The following is a 19,813-nucleotide window of genomic DNA, read 5'->3' as shown; positions in this document are numbered from 1 at the left end:
GAACTAGAAGGCTAACCCTATAGCAGCTACAAACTGTTAGAGGTAGGTATCTAGTTAGTTGCTGCTATAACGCCTAGACAACAGCATAGCAGGCAGAGCAACCTAGGTACTAGGCTTAGTAGGGGAACAGGCAGCGTAAGCAGAGGTTAACTGCTTTGCCAGGGTAGGGTTAGCTAGGGCTAGGTTAAGCGCAGCCTTATACACCTGCTAGTGCTTATAGTAGGCGCCTAATAAAAATATTACGTTAGAAAGGATAACCTACAGTAGTAATAAGGGAGTGACTTACAGTAGAAAACAGGCTAACGCCCCTAGTTAGCTTTGTTACTATTTATACTCTAGGTGCTAGGTATCTTAATATAGGCGTTACTAGCATGTACTAACACCTTAGCTACTGTTAGTTAGGGATAAGGGGCTAGAACAGGAACACGTACGTTAATATACTGCTTAAAATTACGCTAGGCACAGCAGAGCTTAGCGTTTATAGTAAAGAGGTTGTTATTATAAATATATATGCGCTTACGCTTAGTATAGGTATAATAGGTCTTACTAGTACTTAGAACGCAGTTAGCTGTAGAAGAAATTAGTAAGTAAGCAGACCTATAATAGACACAGGCACTTACAAGACTAGCTAGTAAGGATAGTAAGGAGGTAGTAGGGGCAGCACAGGACAGCGCTAGCAGAGATAGAGACTAGGTTCTTATTATCTAAGTTGCCCTTAACTTTGTAGTTGCCTATACAACAGTAGTAAGCTTTCTATATATATAGTTAGGCCCTATAACTAGATTAGAAACTATAGATAAGAAATACTGTAGGTATATTATAGGCAGAGGGGAGGGACTGTAGTAGACTACAACCGCCCCCTCTAGGGGGACTACTAGCTCCTTAATTAGTGGCCTAATAGCTATAACTAGAGGTAATAACAGATATAGTAGGTAGGGTAAGGGCGTATACAAATATTTGGGTAGGTATGTTATAGGTAGGTTAGGTAGGAGCGTAGAGTAGTACAAGTGTCTAACTTAGGCAGGTGCGCTAGGTAAAACAAAAACAACCTAGGTGCGTGTAGGGACTACCCTAGGTAAACTACAGACTAGACAAGCAGCTAACTACTAAGAGCTAGACCCCTACGCAACTACAACTAGCCCTAGGGTTTACCTGCTACTAGCATCCCCTAGGCTATGCTAAATATAAAAAGGACCTAATAAAAGCATATATAGCCTAGGAGGGATAGGGAAAGAAGGTATGTTATAGGCTTAGACCTTGTCTAAGCCTTAAGCGAGACAGGACAATTACGTGCCCTACAGACATATTAGAAGGACATGTAACGTGTCACCTCTATAAGAGATACAATACCATATCGACCCTTATTGCATCCCACCCTAAGGCTAGTCCTTAACATTTACTTACCTTTACTTTTACTTAAAGAAAGTACAGGCCTTACTACTATAAGTAGGTACGCTGGCAAAAGGGTAGGGGGTACCCTAGGGTTAGGTAGGGGTTAGGTAGGGGTTAGGTAGGGGTTAGGTAGGGGTTAGGTAGGGGTTAGGTAGGGGTTAGGTAGGGGTTAGGTAGGGGTTAGGTAGGGGTTAGGTAGGAGCTAGGTAGGGGTAGGGTAGGTTAAGTTAGAGTTATCTAATCTTCTATAAAACTACAGATAATCTACTTAATAGTATACTACTTAGAAAAGCTTAGAACATATAGAACATGTTTATAAAAGATTTAAATAAAAGACAGAATTTTTAGTTTTTCTCTATTTATAACAGCTATTCATTACAGAGCTATGTATCTTAATACTATAGCAGCCTTGCTATCTTTTACAGCTACTGTTCTCGCTAAGATAGAGTTAATAGACTAGGTTCTTTAGTACTACTACTGTGTTACTCTTCTTTTATAACCTCTGTTTCTAGACTAGGATAAGCTAGTAGCTTAAAGAGATTATTTAGCTTATCTATGGCTGCCTCCTCCCCCTCTTATATCTGTGCTAAAGTAAGTAAACCCTTTAGAATTATAGTCTAGCGTATTGTAGTAGCAGATAACCTATACTGTTAATCTCTTATTACATCTCTAGCTGTATTAAACACCTATTTAACTCTTACCTCTATTATTAGTACTATAAGTATATATTTTGCTACATAAGCAAGTAATAGATAATTTACAGCATTAACCGTCTACTAGTCTAGTAGATTAAATCTATCTCCCTGTTGTATGTAAGGGGTACTAAGACAGGCCTCTCCTTCTTAGCAGGTGTAAGCCACCTCCTTGTTTTCATTAGATAGGATTAAACTCTAACTATAGGATAAGAAGCTCCTATTAGGTTACTAGACTAACATTGCGGGTTTTTAGAACTAATTATCTTCTACTAACTGTTAAACAGGGTTGTAAAGTACTTGTGTAGAGTAACCTAAATTATTGTAATTATAACAGTCTAGGTATTGTAAGAATTACTCTTAGTACAAATACTTACCTTAAACTTCTGTTAGATGGTATAATGAATGTGTAATAAGGTAACTTGATAATATTGATGATTGATGTCTGTTCCTGTTCCCCTGTGTTCAGTAAGATTTAGGTTCTTCGCTAGTGTGCTAAGCCTATTAGTCCCTGCTTGATTGTACAGATCTGACCTTACTAGAGCTTATTCTATCTAACACACCCCTTTAGCTTAAAGACTTATTAAGCTAGTAGTTATGCAAGTGTAAGGTCTTTAAGTTACTCTTAAATTTCTTTAAGAAGCACACTATCTGTTACCTATACTAGTTCTGTAATAGCTAGGCTAAATTATTAAAGGAAACCCTCCTATTTGTTTGCTAGTAGGACCTTTATTATGCTGTCTGCAATTATATTAGCTAACTGCACAAATTCTATCTTATTTGTACCCTTAGATACTTCTTGTCTAATCTAATAGTTCTAGATATCTACATATTAAAGTTTAGTTTAGAGATAGGAAATTTCCTCTGTTACTAAGCGTATAGTTTGCTTGTTATTATACTAGATAATAATAGTGCATATATTAATTTTTATTTAGAGTTTATAGAGCAGTCTTAATATAAAAGGTGCTTCTTTAGCTACTTATAAGAGAGCTAGTAGCTCTGCTTCAGTAGTTAATATAGTAACTATGTCTTACTTATTAGCTTCCTATGTAATTAGTCTACTAAATAGTCTTATAGCGTATCCTTGTAAGCTTTTGCAATTAAGGGTGTTATCTGCAAACAAAGCGTTACTTGCAATTTATAGTCCTTTAGCTCCTCCTAGTTATAGGGCTTATTGTTTAGTATCTTAGAGGTATAGTAGTACTTAATCTGCAGCATTATAGTGCTTAGGTCCTAGATTTGCTAGAAAGTAAGCTAGTTACAAGGTAGCAAACGCAATGTCTAGCCTTATAGTAACTGTAGCAAAGAGTAACAACCTATTCTTGCGTTAATATTTATTAATTTCTGCTAGTGCTGCTAGATCCTTTTTTAGCTATAGTTCTATTGCTGCTATAGGAGTATTGTGTTAAATATCCTACCTGTTAGCTAAGCAGCTAATCTTGTCAAAGTATACAGCTTGTAATAGTTAGATCTTTTAATCTATTCTTTCTTAGATAATTTCTATACTAAGGAACTACTAAAGTTTATCTCCTCTAGTATATTTATAACTATTTTGCAAGTATCTAATTACCTCTTGCGCTTTACGCTCCTTATCTCTATAGTACGCAAGTATAATATTATTAATATAGAAGAAAATAATAACTCTATCTCTAATTAGGCAGTATGGTGGCAAAAGGGTAGAAGTTAGGTAGGGGTAGGGTACATCAGGTGATGTACCCCTACCGTACCCTACCCCTACCTACGCTAATTCTATGCTAAGAGGGTAGGGGTAGGGTAGGGTCCACATAGGGTAGGGGTATAGGTAGGGTAGGGTCTATATAGGGTAGGGGTATAGGTAGGGTAGGGTCTACATAGGGTAGGGGTAGGGGTTAGGTACATCACGTAACTACACATCCGTCCTATTAAAGCCTTTTTTGTTTAAATATTTTAGTTATTAAGCTTTAAATATTATTATAGGTAATTATTATAAGTAGGTGTGTTTATTTATTAGCAGCGTATATTATACAAACATTCTATAAAACCCTAGGTCTTTCTTTTTCTCTTCTTATAATATATAATTATTTAGTTAAAGCTACTAATAAGCCTCTAGTAGTATTGCTTTATAAGAGCTATATCCTTTAGCTAAATAGTAACTTACTTTACATAGGTAGCGTTTATATTTATATCTTTAAATATTAGTTTTATATTCTTCTATAAGAAACTAACACATACCTTTAAAGACACTAATAAGGAAAGATTTAGCAGACTTCTAAAAAGCCTCTAGAGCGCTAGCCTAGAACTAAAGATTATTTCTTAGTTTAAGAGCAACTTCCTAAACTACGCGTAAGAATAGCATCTTAGGTATTAATAATTTAGTTAACCTTTAGTATCAACAGATATTACGCAGTATAACTACTACCTTAGTATTAGTTATTAAATATAATAATAGAATGTAATAATATACTGCTAGCCTTATAACAGTACCTATGCTTTTGTAGCAGAGCAGGCACCCTATAGGCAGACTTAGCTGCTAAGGGCTTCCTTACTAGCGTGCCGCTAGTTACAGCTAATCCTTAGCTTAGGACAGCCTTATTCCTGCAACCTCTAGCTATGTTAGCAATTAGGTAGTTAGCTGTAATAGTTAGCTGTAATAGTATGCTGTAGTAGTAGGCTGTAATAGTAGGCTGTAGTAGTAGGCTGTAAAAACAAGTGTAATAGTAGGTGTAATAGCTTGTAGGCTGTAATAGCTATAATAGTAGGCTGTAATATTGTAGTACGCCTGGGTTACGCAGTAAAATTATAGTAGTATAGCTGTTATAATAGTATAGTAGTATAGTGTAAAAGGTAATAGTAGAGTTTATTAATAGGTTAGTGTAATAATGCGTGTAGAGGTGTGTACGCTGCTAAAGTTTAGGCTACTGCCTAACGTAAGAAAATTAGAATCTGTAGCTAGTAAAAAGTTATTATAACTATTATGCACTAGTATAACTGTAATAAAAGCTTATAATAACTTATAGGTAATATAAATACACTAAGTATATTCTTCTAGCCTAGGCTGCGTCTAATTCTAATTTAATTTAATATTATAAGACGCGTTATAAATGTTTCCATTTACTTTAGCACTAGCGTTTATTATTTAAGCGCTAGTAGAGGCTGCTGCCTAGCGTAAAAAAATCAGAATCTATTGTAAGTAGGGGATTATTGTAACTATAATGCACAAACAGTTATATAATAAAAAACTGTAATAACTTACAGATAGTATAAATACGCTAAGCGCATTCTTTTAGCCTAGGCTGCGTCTAATTCTAATTTAATTTAATATTATAAGATGTATTGCAAATATTTCCTGTTGCTTTAGCGCTAGCGTTTGTTGTTTAAGCGCTAGTAAAGGCTGCTGCCTAGCGTAAGAAAACTAAAATCTATTATAAGTAGGAATTATTACAACTATAATATATAAACAGTTATATAATACTAAACTATATAACCTACAAATTTTATATATTTACTAAGCGCATTTTTTTAATATAGGTTGCACCTAGCTCTAAGCTGTTTTAATATTATTAGAAGGGGTTTTAATGTTTTTTGTTGTAACAGCGCTAGCGTTTGTTGCTTTTGCGCTAGTAAAACTGGGACAGGTTAAGCACATACTAGCTGCTAAAAAGCCTACTACTACCCTGCTCTTCTATAACACCTTCTGCATCTATAATACCTTCTGTTTATATAATACTACACGTTATTACTACCTCCTATTATAGTTAGCATAACTAATCTTAACAATAATAATATTAAGAAGGAGGAGAAGGAAGATATACTAACCTTTGTAAGCACTACAGGTACTAGTATACTAGCTAGCTTTACTGCTAAGGAGTAGGATTAAATAAATAAGGTAGTTATTACAGCCTATTATAACAGTTAGTGCTAATAATACTAGGGTTTTTATTTAAGAGACTATAAGATTAATTAAGTCCTTAAGTCTTGTAGCTAGATTAGGGCTGTAGGCTAAAAGACTAGCACAAAAATCTTATTTAAGGGAGAGCTTAGCGATAGTATCTAGGCAGTTTAACAAAGAAATTAAGCTGCCTTATATAGCAAAGAGAAGGAAATTATTAATAAGGTAAAGGCTGCTAATTGTGCAGTAAAATACTAGGCTAGGCTAAAGTTAGGTTAAGACTAGTCTTATACTTTAGTAGATCTTAATGTTTAAGCTATAATAGTAGCCTAGACTAAAGAAGATGTTAATTAGCAACGCTTTAAGTTATCTGCTAGTAGTTAGTTATCACAGCTTCTTATTATAAATATTTACTAACTAAGAACAGCTAAGTAGCTTAAAAACAAGCTTAAGACTGTTTATAAGAAGTAGAATAATCTTAAGTATAAAATAGATCTTTGCGTACACTAACAGGCTCTTAGAAAGTATATAGAACTTGCTTAAGACAGTTCTACTGCTAGTTAGACTACTATAGGCTAAGGTAACAAACAGCTCTTTTCTAATAGCAGCGTTGTTAGGAAACTGCTCTGCTAAGAGTATTAGTAAGGTCTTTAAAAACTTAAAGATAACACCTTTAAAAGCAAGAAGGAAAAGGAAGAATAGGAGGCCTTCTATAATAATATGTTACCTAAGAGAATAGCAGTTACAACTAATAATACCTAGCTGTAATTTATTACATTATATTATTACATACACTTACTAATTACTGTAGTTAAAATAAACCTCTGTCTCTCTTAGATAAGATTAGTTAGGATACTAAGCCTGTTAGCTATTACCTATTTATTCTAGCACTTAACAATAATAAGTGTAAGGAGGAGATTAAAGAGTCTAATTCTAAGCTACAGGAGTACTATTAATCTATGCCAAATGTGTATAAGACTAATAAGTAATTTTAGAAGTTGTTAGCTAAAAAAGATGTAGAGGAATTAGGATCTAAAGGATCTAACAACAATAATAAGATAGATCTAGATTAGATATAGAGCTAATATTTTAGCTTAAAATAACAGCTAATTAACACATACATAGCCTCTTTAGTAAGATATGCTAATTTCTGTTTAATTTATTATTTTATATCTCTACCTAATCAGAAACTTACTTAAGATATCTAAGCTAACCCTAAGAAAATAGTAAAACAACTAGTTCCTAGCACTAAATATAATAATCTTGCTGTTAGGGCTTAGGCTTGCCCTAGGCAGTTTGTTAAAAGGTTTTTCTATTATCCTGTTGTCTTAGGATTAAATATCTATATTTGTTACGTCTATATATAACATATATGTTATTACTACTAGTAGACATACCTTCTACTCTACCTAAGCTTCTTCTATCTCTTACTTCCTCTGCTACATAACTTGTTAAAGGAGCGTTTCTAAAACAATTATATCTTATTAAACAGCTAGTATCCCTAGACCCTAATACTAGTAATAGTAAGGCAACTATTATAGCATAGGATAAGTAGTAGATAACTACATTATAGGGAAGTAATCCTGCTTCTAAAAAGCTATATTAGGATGCACTAACTTGCTTAGGCTAGATCTAGAGTAGATATAGCAAAGCCTCTTAGGTATAAGATAGCTATCTATATGTATACTGTTATAACTGTAGGTTAGTTCTTTAGCACCTAGTTATAAAAGGCTGTAGGACTAAGTATCTTATCTAACACCTTAGTTCACAAGCCTACAGACAAATTAAGAATCCTGCTTATACTTTGTTAAAACTTAAACCTCCTATTTTATCTATACACTGCCCGCTAGTAAAATAAAAACTAGTTTTCTTTTAATCCTACATACTCTGCTTTAGCCTTTAAAACAGAGCTTATACAATTAGTTGTTACTAACAACCTCTTATTTTAAATAATTAAACAGCTGTTATTCTAACAATTTATCTACTTCCTAAGGCTAGAAGCTGTAATACCTACCTGTTATAAATGTGGCTAGATGTTCTAGAGCCAATTTAAGGCTGCTGAACACGCTCTTCTCTAGGATCTTAGTTCTAGTAGTAAATTATCTATTACATTAGATACCTAGACTGCAAGTAATTACCTTAGCTTCCTAGCTATTAAAGGTTACTATATAAACAAGAGCTAGAAATTATAAGAAGTCCTTTTAGACTTTATTCCTATGCGCAGAAAACATACAGGATCCTCTATAGCACAGTAAGTTCTTTAACTTCTTTAGGAAACTAAAACTATAAAATAACTGCGTGCTATTACTTACAATAATCCTAGTAATAACAGTATATTATTACAGACCTTAGAGAGGTTGCTATAGCAGAACAATATTACTTAGGATTGTAGAGAGAACACTGTTTCTTATCTTATATATATAATTAACCTTATTATGTAAGACATTTTTTACTATCTCTAACTTAAGGTATTACTAGAACTAGAGCATGTATAAAGACTGCAGTAACGCTATATTAGGGGTATTAAAAACAGCATGTCTATTCTAAACTCTCTCTAGAAGGTAGAAATTATTTATTATATTATTTTATTACATACTAAGTGTAACACAGATCTAAGCTATCTACATTACAATAGATCTATTACTACAATAATTTAAGAGGTTTCTTACACTATAGAGTAATATTCTAGTAAATTATTAACTATTAGTTATATAAGATGTTAGGACTAGGTAGAACTCTACCTATAATATGTGTAAGCGCGCACTAAAGCTTTAGGTCTACATTAACAAATAGTTAGAGTAAGAAATTGCACTAAAGGCACTAAGCTGTAGAGAAGGTGCTTCTACATATAAAAAGGTAGTAGAAGCTGCTTTTAAAGATCTTAAGAAACTTTAACTAGTAGCAACTAAGTAGTTGTTAGATGATATGCTTGATGTGCAAAGATAATAATAAAGGTGATTGATTTATAATTATCTGTCTTAATAGCTCATTTTATGTGTGTGTGCCGCTAGCCCCTAAGTTAACCAAGGTTAACCCCAAACCCCCAACTTGGCTCAGCAAGGTTAGTTATCTAACACACCCCCTCAGCTTTAAGGCCCTATTAAAGCTAGACATAATTGGCTCTTATTATAACTCTAGGTCAGCGAGCTTTTAGTTAAGTAATTCTATCTAGGTGTTAGCTGGCTTTCTTTGTTTAGTATGTTTCTTTAGTCCTAGCTACCTTAGAAAGGTTAACTACTTGCTTGCAGGCAGAGCCTTTATAAGTCTGTTAGCTAACATCTTAGTAGATAGGATATAGGTTACTGTTATAGTGCCTTTATTTACCTTTTATTATAGCTAGTAGTTATAAATATCTACATATTATAGTTTAGTTTAAAGTTTTAAGACTTCCTTATTAATTCATTAGATAGTCTAGGTATTATTATATTAAATAGTAATTGTTAATTATAAGAGGTGTATGCTAAGTTCTAATAATAGTTATAAGATCAAGATAGCTTGCTTAGCCACCTATGCTAGGGCAAGTAGCTCTGCTTTAGTTGTTAATATAGTAACTATGTCTTGTTTATTAGCTCTTTAGGTAATAAGTCCTCTATATAGTTTAATAGTATATCTTTAAAAGCTCTTCCTATTAAGAGTATTATTAGCAAATAATGTATTACTAGTAACTACTAGGTGCTTATTGCCTCTAAAGGTAAGGGATAGGTCTTGTGTCCCTTGTAGGTATAATAGTACTTAATCTGCTGCGTTATAGTGCTGCTGTCTAGGGTTAGTTAGAAATTGTGCCAGCCTATATGTGGCAAAGGCAATATTAGGCCTAGTAGTAACTGCAGTAAAGAGGAGAGATCTAATCTTTCTCTAGTATTTGTTAATTTCTAATACTGCAGCTTCCCCTTTATTTAGTAGAAGCTTAATACTTAATATTAGTATGTTGTGTTGTATGTCTGTCTTGTCTGCTAAGAAGATAATTTTATTAATGTATAACGCCTATAAGAGGAGCATCCTTAGTTTATCTTAATCTTAGGTTATCTCTACTCCTAGGAACTATTACAGATTATTCCCTTCTATAACAGAGTATTTGTTAGTAATATAGCTAAGGGCCTTGTCTGTCTTGTGTCTTCTAGTTAGGTAATAAGCTATAATAATATTGTCTATATAGAAGAAGATAGTAACTTAATTCTTAAGTAAGTAGTAGGGTTTATAGGGAACAACTGCGAATCTATAGCTTATTAGAGTAGATATAAATTCCTTCTGCTAGAGGAGTAGAGAGATTCTTAGTCTATATAGTGCCTTATGTAGCTATAAAGCTATACCTAGTTTCTAATACCTACATAGCATCCTTATATAGACCTCTCTATTAATTAATATATAAATAAAGGTATTTATAACATTAAACTACTTAAGTTCTAGGTTATATACTACTAAAATTGCTATAAGCATTCTAAAGGACCTACTAGCTAGTATTACTACATAGGTATCTTTAGAAGTAATGTTTTATTACTAGTTACCTTAGACTACTAGTTATGCCTTATACTTAAGTAGGTAGTAGTTCTTATTAAGCTTATACGTATATACCTATATACAGTTAAGTACCTAGTATTCTACTACCTTAGTCTTTATTAGGGGTACTTTAGACTATAACTTTATAGTCTAATAGCTGCTAAGGTGTTCTTACTTAGCTTCTTTAAACTATTAGTAAAGCAGGTAGTCCTCTAGGTTTAATTGTGCCGTTAGCTCTAGTAGGAGTTAGCTCTAATAAGGCTTAAGCCCTTTTATTAGTATTTATTTTAACCTAGCCTTATTAATATTGTTACTCTAGTATATGCCTATGTATCTGCCTTATATACTAGCTATAAATACAGCTTTCTATAGAATAGTTTATAAAGTTCCTTAAGATTACACTAGCGTTAATTCTAACTAATTAGTAGTTAACTAGTGCTACCTGCCAACTCCCAATTAGCTGTTACCTCTTACTAACTAGAATAACAACAACGTATTTATTAATAACGTAACTAGTAGCAGGGTTAGAGGAGGGGTTAGATATATATGTCTAGCTTTCTGTCTATTATTATAACCTGGTTAATCTTCTATAGTATTTAAGTGTGTAATAGTGTTGTCCTTATAAAATAACTAGATTTTAGCCTTATTTTAGGGTAGAGGTAGAAGCTCTACGCTCCTTGTCTATATTACTATCTCTTTAAGAGTGCTGTACATAAGATTATCTATTAGGTCCTAAGTATAGCTACTAAAGACAGTATCCTTATTAAAGATTACATCTCTTATACTAATAACTTTTACTAAGGTTAGAATCTATATCTAATATATGTTTAAGGATTAGTATCCTACTAGGTATCCTACCTATACTCTTAGGTCTAGTTACTAGAGTTATAACTTTCCTTAAAGGGTGTTAATTATAAGAGTAAAGGCTTTACATCTATATACTTTTAGATATACCTAGTTTAGTTTCCTACTTTATATATTTAGGCTAGCTAGTTAAGCTGTATAGGTAAAGAACATATTATAGAGTATTTTCTAGTTATTTAATAACCTTAGTATTTAGTTGTATAGGTACACTACTACCCTTACAATCTCTAGCTATATTTCCTATAGTAGGTTTATGTCTAATCTTATAGTGCCTACTATATCTTTTATTACACCCTCTAAGCATTTAGCACCTCTGTTCTGTACTTAGGTGTCTAGTGTACAAGGCTTAAGCCTAATTAATTATATAGCGCACTATCTTAATACTTCTAGTTTTATTATAGTAATTTTACTATTACACTTAATTACCTTAACCTAGATCTTTTATTGTTTTAATAGGAATTATATAAGAGTGTCTAGGAAGTAGATAATTGTCTTTTCTAGTTAATTATCTTTAAAATAGAAGTCCTAGAGGAAACTAGATTGCCTGTTAATAGTAAGTAATTAGCTCTTTTCCTTAGTAAAGCTTCCTTCTTTATATAAGTGGAAGTTAATTACTATACATTCTTCTAGTCCTTTATTACTTATTTGTAGTATTTAACTAATTTACCTCTTAGTCTTAGCCTGTCTGTAAGCATTACATTAGACTGTAGTAATACTCCTAACTATTACCCCCTAAGATTGTTAGATAAGGTGTTTAATAGTAGCAGCTCTAGGGTGCCCTATTTGCTTATGCTATAGCAGAGCAGTAGCAGTCTCAGGCATTTAGCTTTATGTTAGTTATATTACAAACACTGTCTATAGCTGTTCCCTAAGTACTCATTATCTATGTTGTTTATCTAAGGATGTAATAGCTGTATTATCTACTTGTCTAAGCTAAGTTAGATCTCTTTTTGTGTCCTACTAGATGCCCTGTTAACGTAGTTGTTAGAAAGAGACAAGGTTGCAAAGTATGTCTAGGCACTATGCTACGTTGTGTAGTTTAAGAGTAGTTAGTTAGTTTGTGTTTAATAGATAGAGATAGACAGTGCTATATCCCTATATCTATACCTAGGAGTTTCCTGCCTATAGGTAGTTGTTTAATACAGGTAGAGTAAGGTCTTATATCTAGTCCTTAGTGTTTATAATATATATAGTTAATTCTAAGTTAAGGATAAAGGAGTTCCTAAGAGGGTAGCTTAGTAGCTCTATATTATATAATTCTTTAACTAGACTTATATTAATTATTAATATCTTCTGTCTCTATAGTTATCCTAGAGGTGCCTCTAGTGTTTAGGATGTCTTAATAGCTAGTGTCTTAGTGCAAGCTTGTTTTGCAGATCTAACCTAATCTTAAAGGTTAGCATTTTGTTCTATCCTAAATTATACTATCTTAGTAATTCTATTATATAGGGTAAACTATTCTATTAGTTTATCTTTATAGACGTAGTAGCAATCTTCTAGTCTATAGCGTTGTCTACAAGCAGGGCATTTTGCTAAGAGAGATTCTAGATCTAAAAGATAGCCTAATGCATAAGACGCTAGAGGAGATAGCAACACATATTAGAACTATTAAGCTACTAACTCTATACTAGTAACTAGAAACAGAATCCTTCTATTAAGACTATATTGCTGAAGAATATTTAGAAGAATAAAACAAAGTAAACTAACTAAGCTACTACTAAGGAAGAAACATTAGGGATAATTTCCTAACACCTCTATCTACACTACCTTCTATAGCACTACTTATACAGTTAATAACTAGAGAACAACTAGATCTAACTTAATAACGGTCCTTAATAACTGTTTCCTAGGCAGCAGCCTTTATAGCAGGAACATAAGCTAGTTTTATTAGATAATACAGAGAGAAAGTTATAGAGAAGGCTAAGATATTAAGAAAACTTGCTATAGGCTTAAAGCCCTATTACAGTTAACTTCTACCTTTACTAACTTACTAAACTAAGCTTAAGAATTACCTAATAGGCAGATTATTCTAAGAGGCTTAGTAAGTATACCTTGTAAGTTATTAGGATATAAAATTATAGTTAGAAATACTATTAAAGAAGATTAAACTAATAGAATAACAGATTCTTAACTATATGTAGGTATACACCTATAAGCTTAATAAACACTATTACTTACTAAAGTATAAGGCGTAACTAGTAGTTAGAGTTAACTTATAACAAAATATAACCTTATAGGATACTTATGCAGCTACGCTTGCTTGCTAATTAATTTGAATAATAATTGCAAATGCAGCCTACTATAATATAGAGCTAAAATGATATAATATTATAAACGCATTTGTCTCTAGAATAATAGATTAAGAGGTTTACATAAAAATACCTTAAGGCTACTAAAAGCCTAGAATAATTGTATAAATAAATAAGGCGTTATTCAGTCTCTGTATCTCCCTACTCCTCTAGTAGAAAGAATTTACTACAACGCTTAAGGCACTAGGGTTCTAGATTATACCCTATAAGCCGTACTGCCTAATACGCTGGCAAAAGGGTAGGGGGTACCCTGGGGTTGGGTAGGGGTTAGGTATGGTCCGCACGGACGTTAGGTAGGGGTAGAGTAGGGGTAGGGTCCACATAGGGTAGGGGTAGGGTCCACATAGGGTAGGGGTAGGGTAGGGTCTACACAGATGTTGGGTAGGGGTAGGGTAGGGGTACCTCTAGCGTAGGGTAGGGGTACCTCTAGCGTAGGGTAGGGGTAGGGTATAGTCCGCACAGACTAGGAGTAGGGGTAGGGGTTAGGTAGGGTAGGGTTAGGTAGAGGTTAGGTAGGGGTTAGGTAGATGTTAGGTAGGGGTTAGGTAGGGGTTAGGTAGGGGTTAGGTAGGGGTAGGGTAGAGTAGGTTAAAGTTACCTAATATTCTATAATACTACAGACAACATACTTAATAGTATGCTACTTAGAAAAGCTATATACGCAAAGAACTTAATTTTAGAAGATTTAAATAGAGGACTAATTTCTAGAATTTTCTCTATTTATAACAGCTATTTATTACAGAACTATATATCCTAATACTATAGTAGCCTCGCTCTCTTTTACAGCCGCTGTTCTTACTAAGATAGAGTTAATAGACTAGTTTCTTTAGTACTACTACTATATTGCTCTTCTTCTATAACCTCTGTTTCTAGACTAGGACAAGCTAGTAGCTTAAAGAGATTATCTAGCTTATCTAAAGCTGCCTCCTACCCTTCTTATATCTGTGCTAAAGCAAGAGAATCCTTTAGAATTATAATCTAGCGTATTGTAGTAGCAGATAACCTGTGCTGTTAGTCCCTAATTATATCCCTAGCTGTGTTAAACACCTGTTTAACTCTAACTTCTGTTATTAGTACTGTAAGTATATCTTTTGCTACACAAGCAGGTTATAGATAAGTGGTAGCATTATTCTTCTACTAGTCTAGTAGATTAATTCTATCTCCCTGTTGTATGCAAGGGGTACTAAGATAGGCCTCTCCTTCTTAGTAGGTGTAAGCCACCTCCTTATTATTATTAGACAGGTTTAAACTCTAACTATAGGATAAGAAGCTCCTATTAGGTTACTAGACTAATATTGCGGGTTTTTAGAACTAATTATCTTCTACTAACTGTTAAACAGGGTTGTAAAGTACTTATATAGAGCAACCTAAATTTTTATTATTATAATAATCTAGGTATTATAAGAATTTCTCTTAGTATATATACTTATCTTAAACTTCCTAGGTATTATTCTTATAACATAGTTAGTAATAGTATATAATAAACTACTATAATAACATTACCTTATACATAGTAAGCTTCTAGCTTAGATCTAAAATAGTTGTACAGTTAAACAAGAACCCGCAACTATCCTCTGTTTTCAAATAGTACTTAGACAGCTTAACACAACCCTTTTGCGCAGCTGCTTTTACAACCTCTAGCTATTCTAAGTTATTAGCGTAACCTAGGTTATTGCTAAGCTCTTTAGTTATCTAATCTAAGAAATTAAATAGCTAGTTATATATTAGCTAGATATACTAGATAAGGGGCTTATAAGTCTTACTAAGGGCACTAGATACCTTCTTAAATTGCTGTAGCATTATTATAACAGCCTGCAGGTACTACTACTGTCAGATAACCGACCTTGCCGAGCCAAGTTAGGGGTTTAGGGTTAACCTTGGTTAACTCAGGGGCTAGCGGCACACACACATAAAATAAGCTATTAAGACAGATAATTATAAATTAATTACCTTTATTATTATCTTTACACATTAAGCATATTATCTAATAATTAAAAGTCTTACTAACACTACTAAAATACCCTTTTAATATGTTGCTATTAACTATGCGTAATTTAATAATGATTCTTATAGATTACATAACCTACACACCTTAGTTACATTAACTACAGACCTACTGCGCCTCTCTAGACGTATAGGAGAAGATAGACCTAAACTAGACTATCCCTCTAAGGACTAAGCTATAAGTACCTAACACCCTAGACATTACTAACTATAAGAGGAGGCTAGCCCTTAGCAATAATAAATAAGGAAACCCTTAGCTTCCTAAAATCCTATCTAAACTATTAGCTAATAGCCTAAAGGTATAGAAGGAAGATAATAACTATTAGAAGAGCTGCCTTAAATCCTATAAGATAGCGGATAGAGACTACTACAAGGAATAAGCTAACCTAGATAAGGTAGTAATGTTTATCTAAAGCTTAGTATTACCTTACCTTATAAAGAACTACTACTGACTAGGTAAATTAATTTAAATATAGCTTATTAGCCTTAAATTTATAGTTAGCATTAATACTAAAGAAGAACAATTACGCGCACGCTACTAATACCTAGCAGCCCTTAAACTAATAAGACAACCTAGAAGCTAGGATACTTAGCTCCTTAAGTATAATTATACTGTAACTAACGCTAAAATAGAGGGTGTTACTAAAATATATAATATACAAGATACTATCTAAGACTTCTTAGATTTACTAATAAAGATAGCGCTAACCTAGGTAATAACATTCTAGAACTATAGTAGATAAGAACAAAATACAACTTATAAAGAAATAATAAAACGCTTCTAAAAGTATATAAGTAAGTACTACCCTAAGAGGAGATAGTAAAGGGGCGCCTTTACTGCAGGGAATAACTTAACTCTTACTACTAGTAGTAAACCTACCCTAGACACTAACAGGGACGCCTTTTATGTTGTTAAAGACGTATTATCTACTCCTACTACACAGAGGAGTTAGAGAAGACCTTATTAAAAACAGAACTTTAGTTAAATAACTATATCTAAGTAGTCCCTAAGAGAGGATACAGCAGCAGCTAGAAGAGCAAAATGCCCTACTTGTAGACAACGCTATAGACTAGAAGATTACTACTACGTCTATAAAGATAAAGTACTAGAATAGTTTACTCTATATAATAGAATTACTGAGATAGTATAATTTAGAATAGAACAAAATACTAACCTTTAAGATTAGGTTAGATCTGCAAAACAAGCTTGCACTAAGACACTAGCTATTAAGATATTCTAAACACTAGAGGCACTTCTAGGATAACTATAGAGATAGAAGATATTAATAATTAATATAAGTCTAGTTAAAGAATTATACAATATAGAGCTACTAAGCTACCCTCTAAGGAACTTCTTTATCCTTAACTTAGGATTAATAATCTATAATATAAACAACAAGGACTAGATATAAGACCTTACTCTACCTATATTAAACAACAAACTATAGGCAGGAAACTCCTAGGTATAGATATAGGGATATAGCACTGTCTATCTCTATTTATTAAATATAAACTAACTAACTACTCTTAAACTATATAATATAGTATAGTGCCTAGATATACTTTACAACCTTGTCTCTTTCTAATAACTACGTTAATAGGGCATCTAGTAGGACAAAAAAAGAGATCTAACTTAGCTTAGATAAGTAGACAACATAGCTATTACATCCTTAGATAAACAATATAGATAATAGGTACTTAGAAAACAGCTATAGACAGTATTTATAATATAATTAACATAAAGCTAAACACCTAAGACTACTACTGTGCTATAGCATAAGCGAATAGGGTACTTTAGAGCTACTACTATTAAGCACCTTATCTAACAATCTTAGGGGGTAAGAGTTAGGGGTATTACTACAGTCTAATGTAATAATTACAGATAAGCTAAGACTAAGAGGTAAATTAGTTAAATACTACAAATAAGTAATAAAGGACTAGAAGAATGTATAGTAATTAACTTCCACTTATATAAAGAAGGAAGCTTTACTAAGGAAAAGAGCTAATTACTTACTATTAACAGGCAATCTAGTTTCCTCTAGGACTTCTATTTTAAAGATAATTAACTAGAAAAGACAATTATCTACTTCCTAGACACTCTTATATAATTCCTATTAAAACAATAAAAGATCTAGGTTAAGGTAATTAAGTGTAATAGTAAAATTACTATAATAAAACTAGAAGTATTAAGATAGTGCGCTGCATAATTAATTAGGCTTAAGCCTTCTGCACTAGACACCTAAGTACAGAACAGAGGTGCTAAACGCTTAAGGGGTATAATAAAAGATAAGGCATATATTATAAGATTAGACGCAAACCTACTATAGAAAATCTAGCTAGAGATTGTAAGGGCAGTAGTGTACCTACACAGCTAAACACTAAGATTATTAAATAACTAGAAAACACTCTATAATATGTTCTTTACCTATATAGCTTAACTAGCTAGCCTAAATATATAAAGTAGGAAACTAAACTAGGTATATCTAAAAGTATATAGATATAAAGCCTTTACTCTTATAAGTAACACCCTTTAAGGAAAATTACAACTCTAGTAACTAGACCTAAGAGCATAGGTAGGATACCTAGTAGGATACTAATCCTTAAATATATATTAGATATAGATTCTAACCTTAGTAAAAGTTATTAGTATAAGAGATGTAATCTTTAATAAGGATACTGTCTTTAGTAGCTAGACTTAGGACCTAATAGATAACCTTATGTACAGCACTCTTAAAGAGATAGTAATATAGTCAAGAAGCGTAGAGCTTCTACCTCTACCCTAAAATAAGGCTAAAATCTAGTTGTTCTATAAGGATAATAATATTACACACTTAAATACTATAGAAGATTTACTAGGATATAATAATAGATAGAAAGCTAGACATATATATCTAAATCCTCCTCTAACTCTACTACTAGTTACGTTGTTAATAAACAAGTTGTTATTATCCTAGTTAGCAAGAGGTAAACAGCTAATTAGGAGTTAGCAGGTAGTACTAGTTAACTACTAATTGGTTAGAATTAACGCTAGCGTAATCTTAAGGAACTTTATAAACTATCCTGTAGAAAGCTGTATTTATAGCTAGTATATAAGGCAGATGTATAGGCATATACTAGGGCAATAATATTAATATAGCTAGATTAACACAAATACTAATAAAAGGGCTTAAGCCTTATTAAAGCTAACTTCTACTTGAGCTAATGGTATAATTAAACCTAGAGGACTACCTGCTTTACAAATAGTTTAAAGAAGCTAAGTAAGAACACCTTAGCAGCTATTAGAACATAAAGTTATAGTCTAAAGTACCCCTAACAAAGACTAGGGTAGTAGGATACTAGATACTTAATTATATATAGGTATACATATATAAGCTTAATAAGAACTACTACCTACTTAAATATAAGGCGCAACTAGTAGTCTAAGGTAACTAGTAATAAAATATTACTTCTAAAGATACCTACGCAGCATCACTAGCTAGCAGGTCCTTTAGAACACTTATAGTAATTTTAGCAGCACATAACCTAAAACCTAAGTAGTCTAATATTGTAAACGCCTTTATTTATATGTTAATTAATACAGAGGTCTATATAAGGATGCTACATAGGTATTAGAAACTAGGCATAGTCCTATAGCTACACAAGGCACTATATAGACTAAGAATCTCTCTACTCCTCTAGCAGAAGGAATTTACATCTACTTTAACAAGCTATAGATTTGCAGTTGTTCCCTATAAACTCTGCTGCTTACTTAAGAATAGAGTTACTATCTTCTTCTTTGTAGACAATATTATTATAGCTTATTACCTAACTAGAAAATATAAGGCAGATAAGGCCCTTAGCTATATTACTAATAAATACTCTGTTATAGGAGGAAATAATCTATGATAGTTCCTAGGAGTAGAGATAACCTAAGATTAAGATAACCTTAGGATCCTCCTCTTACAGGCGTTATATATTAATAAAATTAGCTCCCTCGTAGATAAGATAGACATACAACACAACACACTAATATTAAGTATTAAGTTTCTACTAAATAAAGAAGAAGCTCCAGCATTAGAAATTAACAAATACTAGAGAAAGATTAGATCTCTCCTCTTTACTGCAGTTACTACTAGGCCTAATATTGCCTTTGCTACATCTAGGCTGGCACAGCTTCTAACTAACTTCAGACAACAGCACTAGGACGC

General features: G+C 32.7%; 37 annotated features.

Moving 5' to 3' along the window:
• Positions 1 to 1,411: part of a mobile genetic element that runs on past the window's edge.
• Positions 1 to 1,424: part of a mobile genetic element that runs on past the window's edge.
• Positions 961 to 1,002: a tandem repeat.
• Positions 1,239 to 1,411: a long terminal repeat.
• Positions 1,396 to 1,451: a dispersed repeat.
• Positions 1,412 to 1,415: a direct repeat.
• A 23-nt stretch (positions 1,452 to 1,474) lies between the features above and the next one.
• Positions 1,475 to 1,478: a direct repeat.
• Positions 1,479 to 1,578: a long terminal repeat.
• Positions 1,479 to 14,217: a mobile genetic element.
• Positions 1,742 to 1,883: a dispersed repeat.
• Positions 2,335 to 2,458: a dispersed repeat.
• Positions 2,471 to 3,750: a mobile genetic element.
• Positions 3,801 to 3,830: a tandem repeat.
• Positions 4,237 to 4,271: a tandem repeat.
• Positions 4,273 to 4,451: a dispersed repeat.
• Positions 4,835 to 6,479: a dispersed repeat.
• Positions 4,867 to 4,942: a tandem repeat.
• Positions 6,845 to 7,117: a dispersed repeat.
• Positions 7,118 to 7,271: a dispersed repeat.
• Positions 8,063 to 8,865: a dispersed repeat.
• Positions 8,852 to 12,847: a mobile genetic element.
• Positions 12,869 to 13,844: a mobile genetic element.
• Positions 12,914 to 12,955: a tandem repeat.
• Positions 13,611 to 13,646: a tandem repeat.
• Positions 13,881 to 14,003: a dispersed repeat.
• Positions 14,004 to 14,045: a tandem repeat.
• Positions 14,057 to 14,178: a dispersed repeat.
• Positions 14,115 to 14,217: a long terminal repeat.
• Positions 14,179 to 14,213: a tandem repeat.
• Positions 14,218 to 14,221: a direct repeat.
• Positions 14,222 to 14,324: 103 nt separating this feature from the next.
• Positions 14,325 to 14,474: a dispersed repeat.
• A 451-nt stretch (positions 14,475 to 14,925) lies between these two features.
• Positions 14,926 to 15,451: a dispersed repeat.
• Positions 15,447 to 15,450: a direct repeat.
• Positions 15,451 to 15,628: a long terminal repeat.
• Positions 15,451 to 19,813: part of a mobile genetic element that runs on past the window's edge.
• Positions 15,460 to 15,516: a dispersed repeat.
• Positions 15,517 to 19,813: part of a mobile genetic element that runs on past the window's edge.

The sequence above is a fragment of the Ascochyta rabiei genome, chromosome 14 (assembly GCF_004011695.2).
Source record: "Ascochyta rabiei chromosome 14, complete sequence".
Lineage (NCBI taxonomy): Eukaryota > Fungi > Ascomycota > Dothideomycetes > Pleosporales > Didymellaceae > Ascochyta > Ascochyta rabiei.
This window is presented reverse-complemented; position numbering and strand designations above follow the sequence as displayed.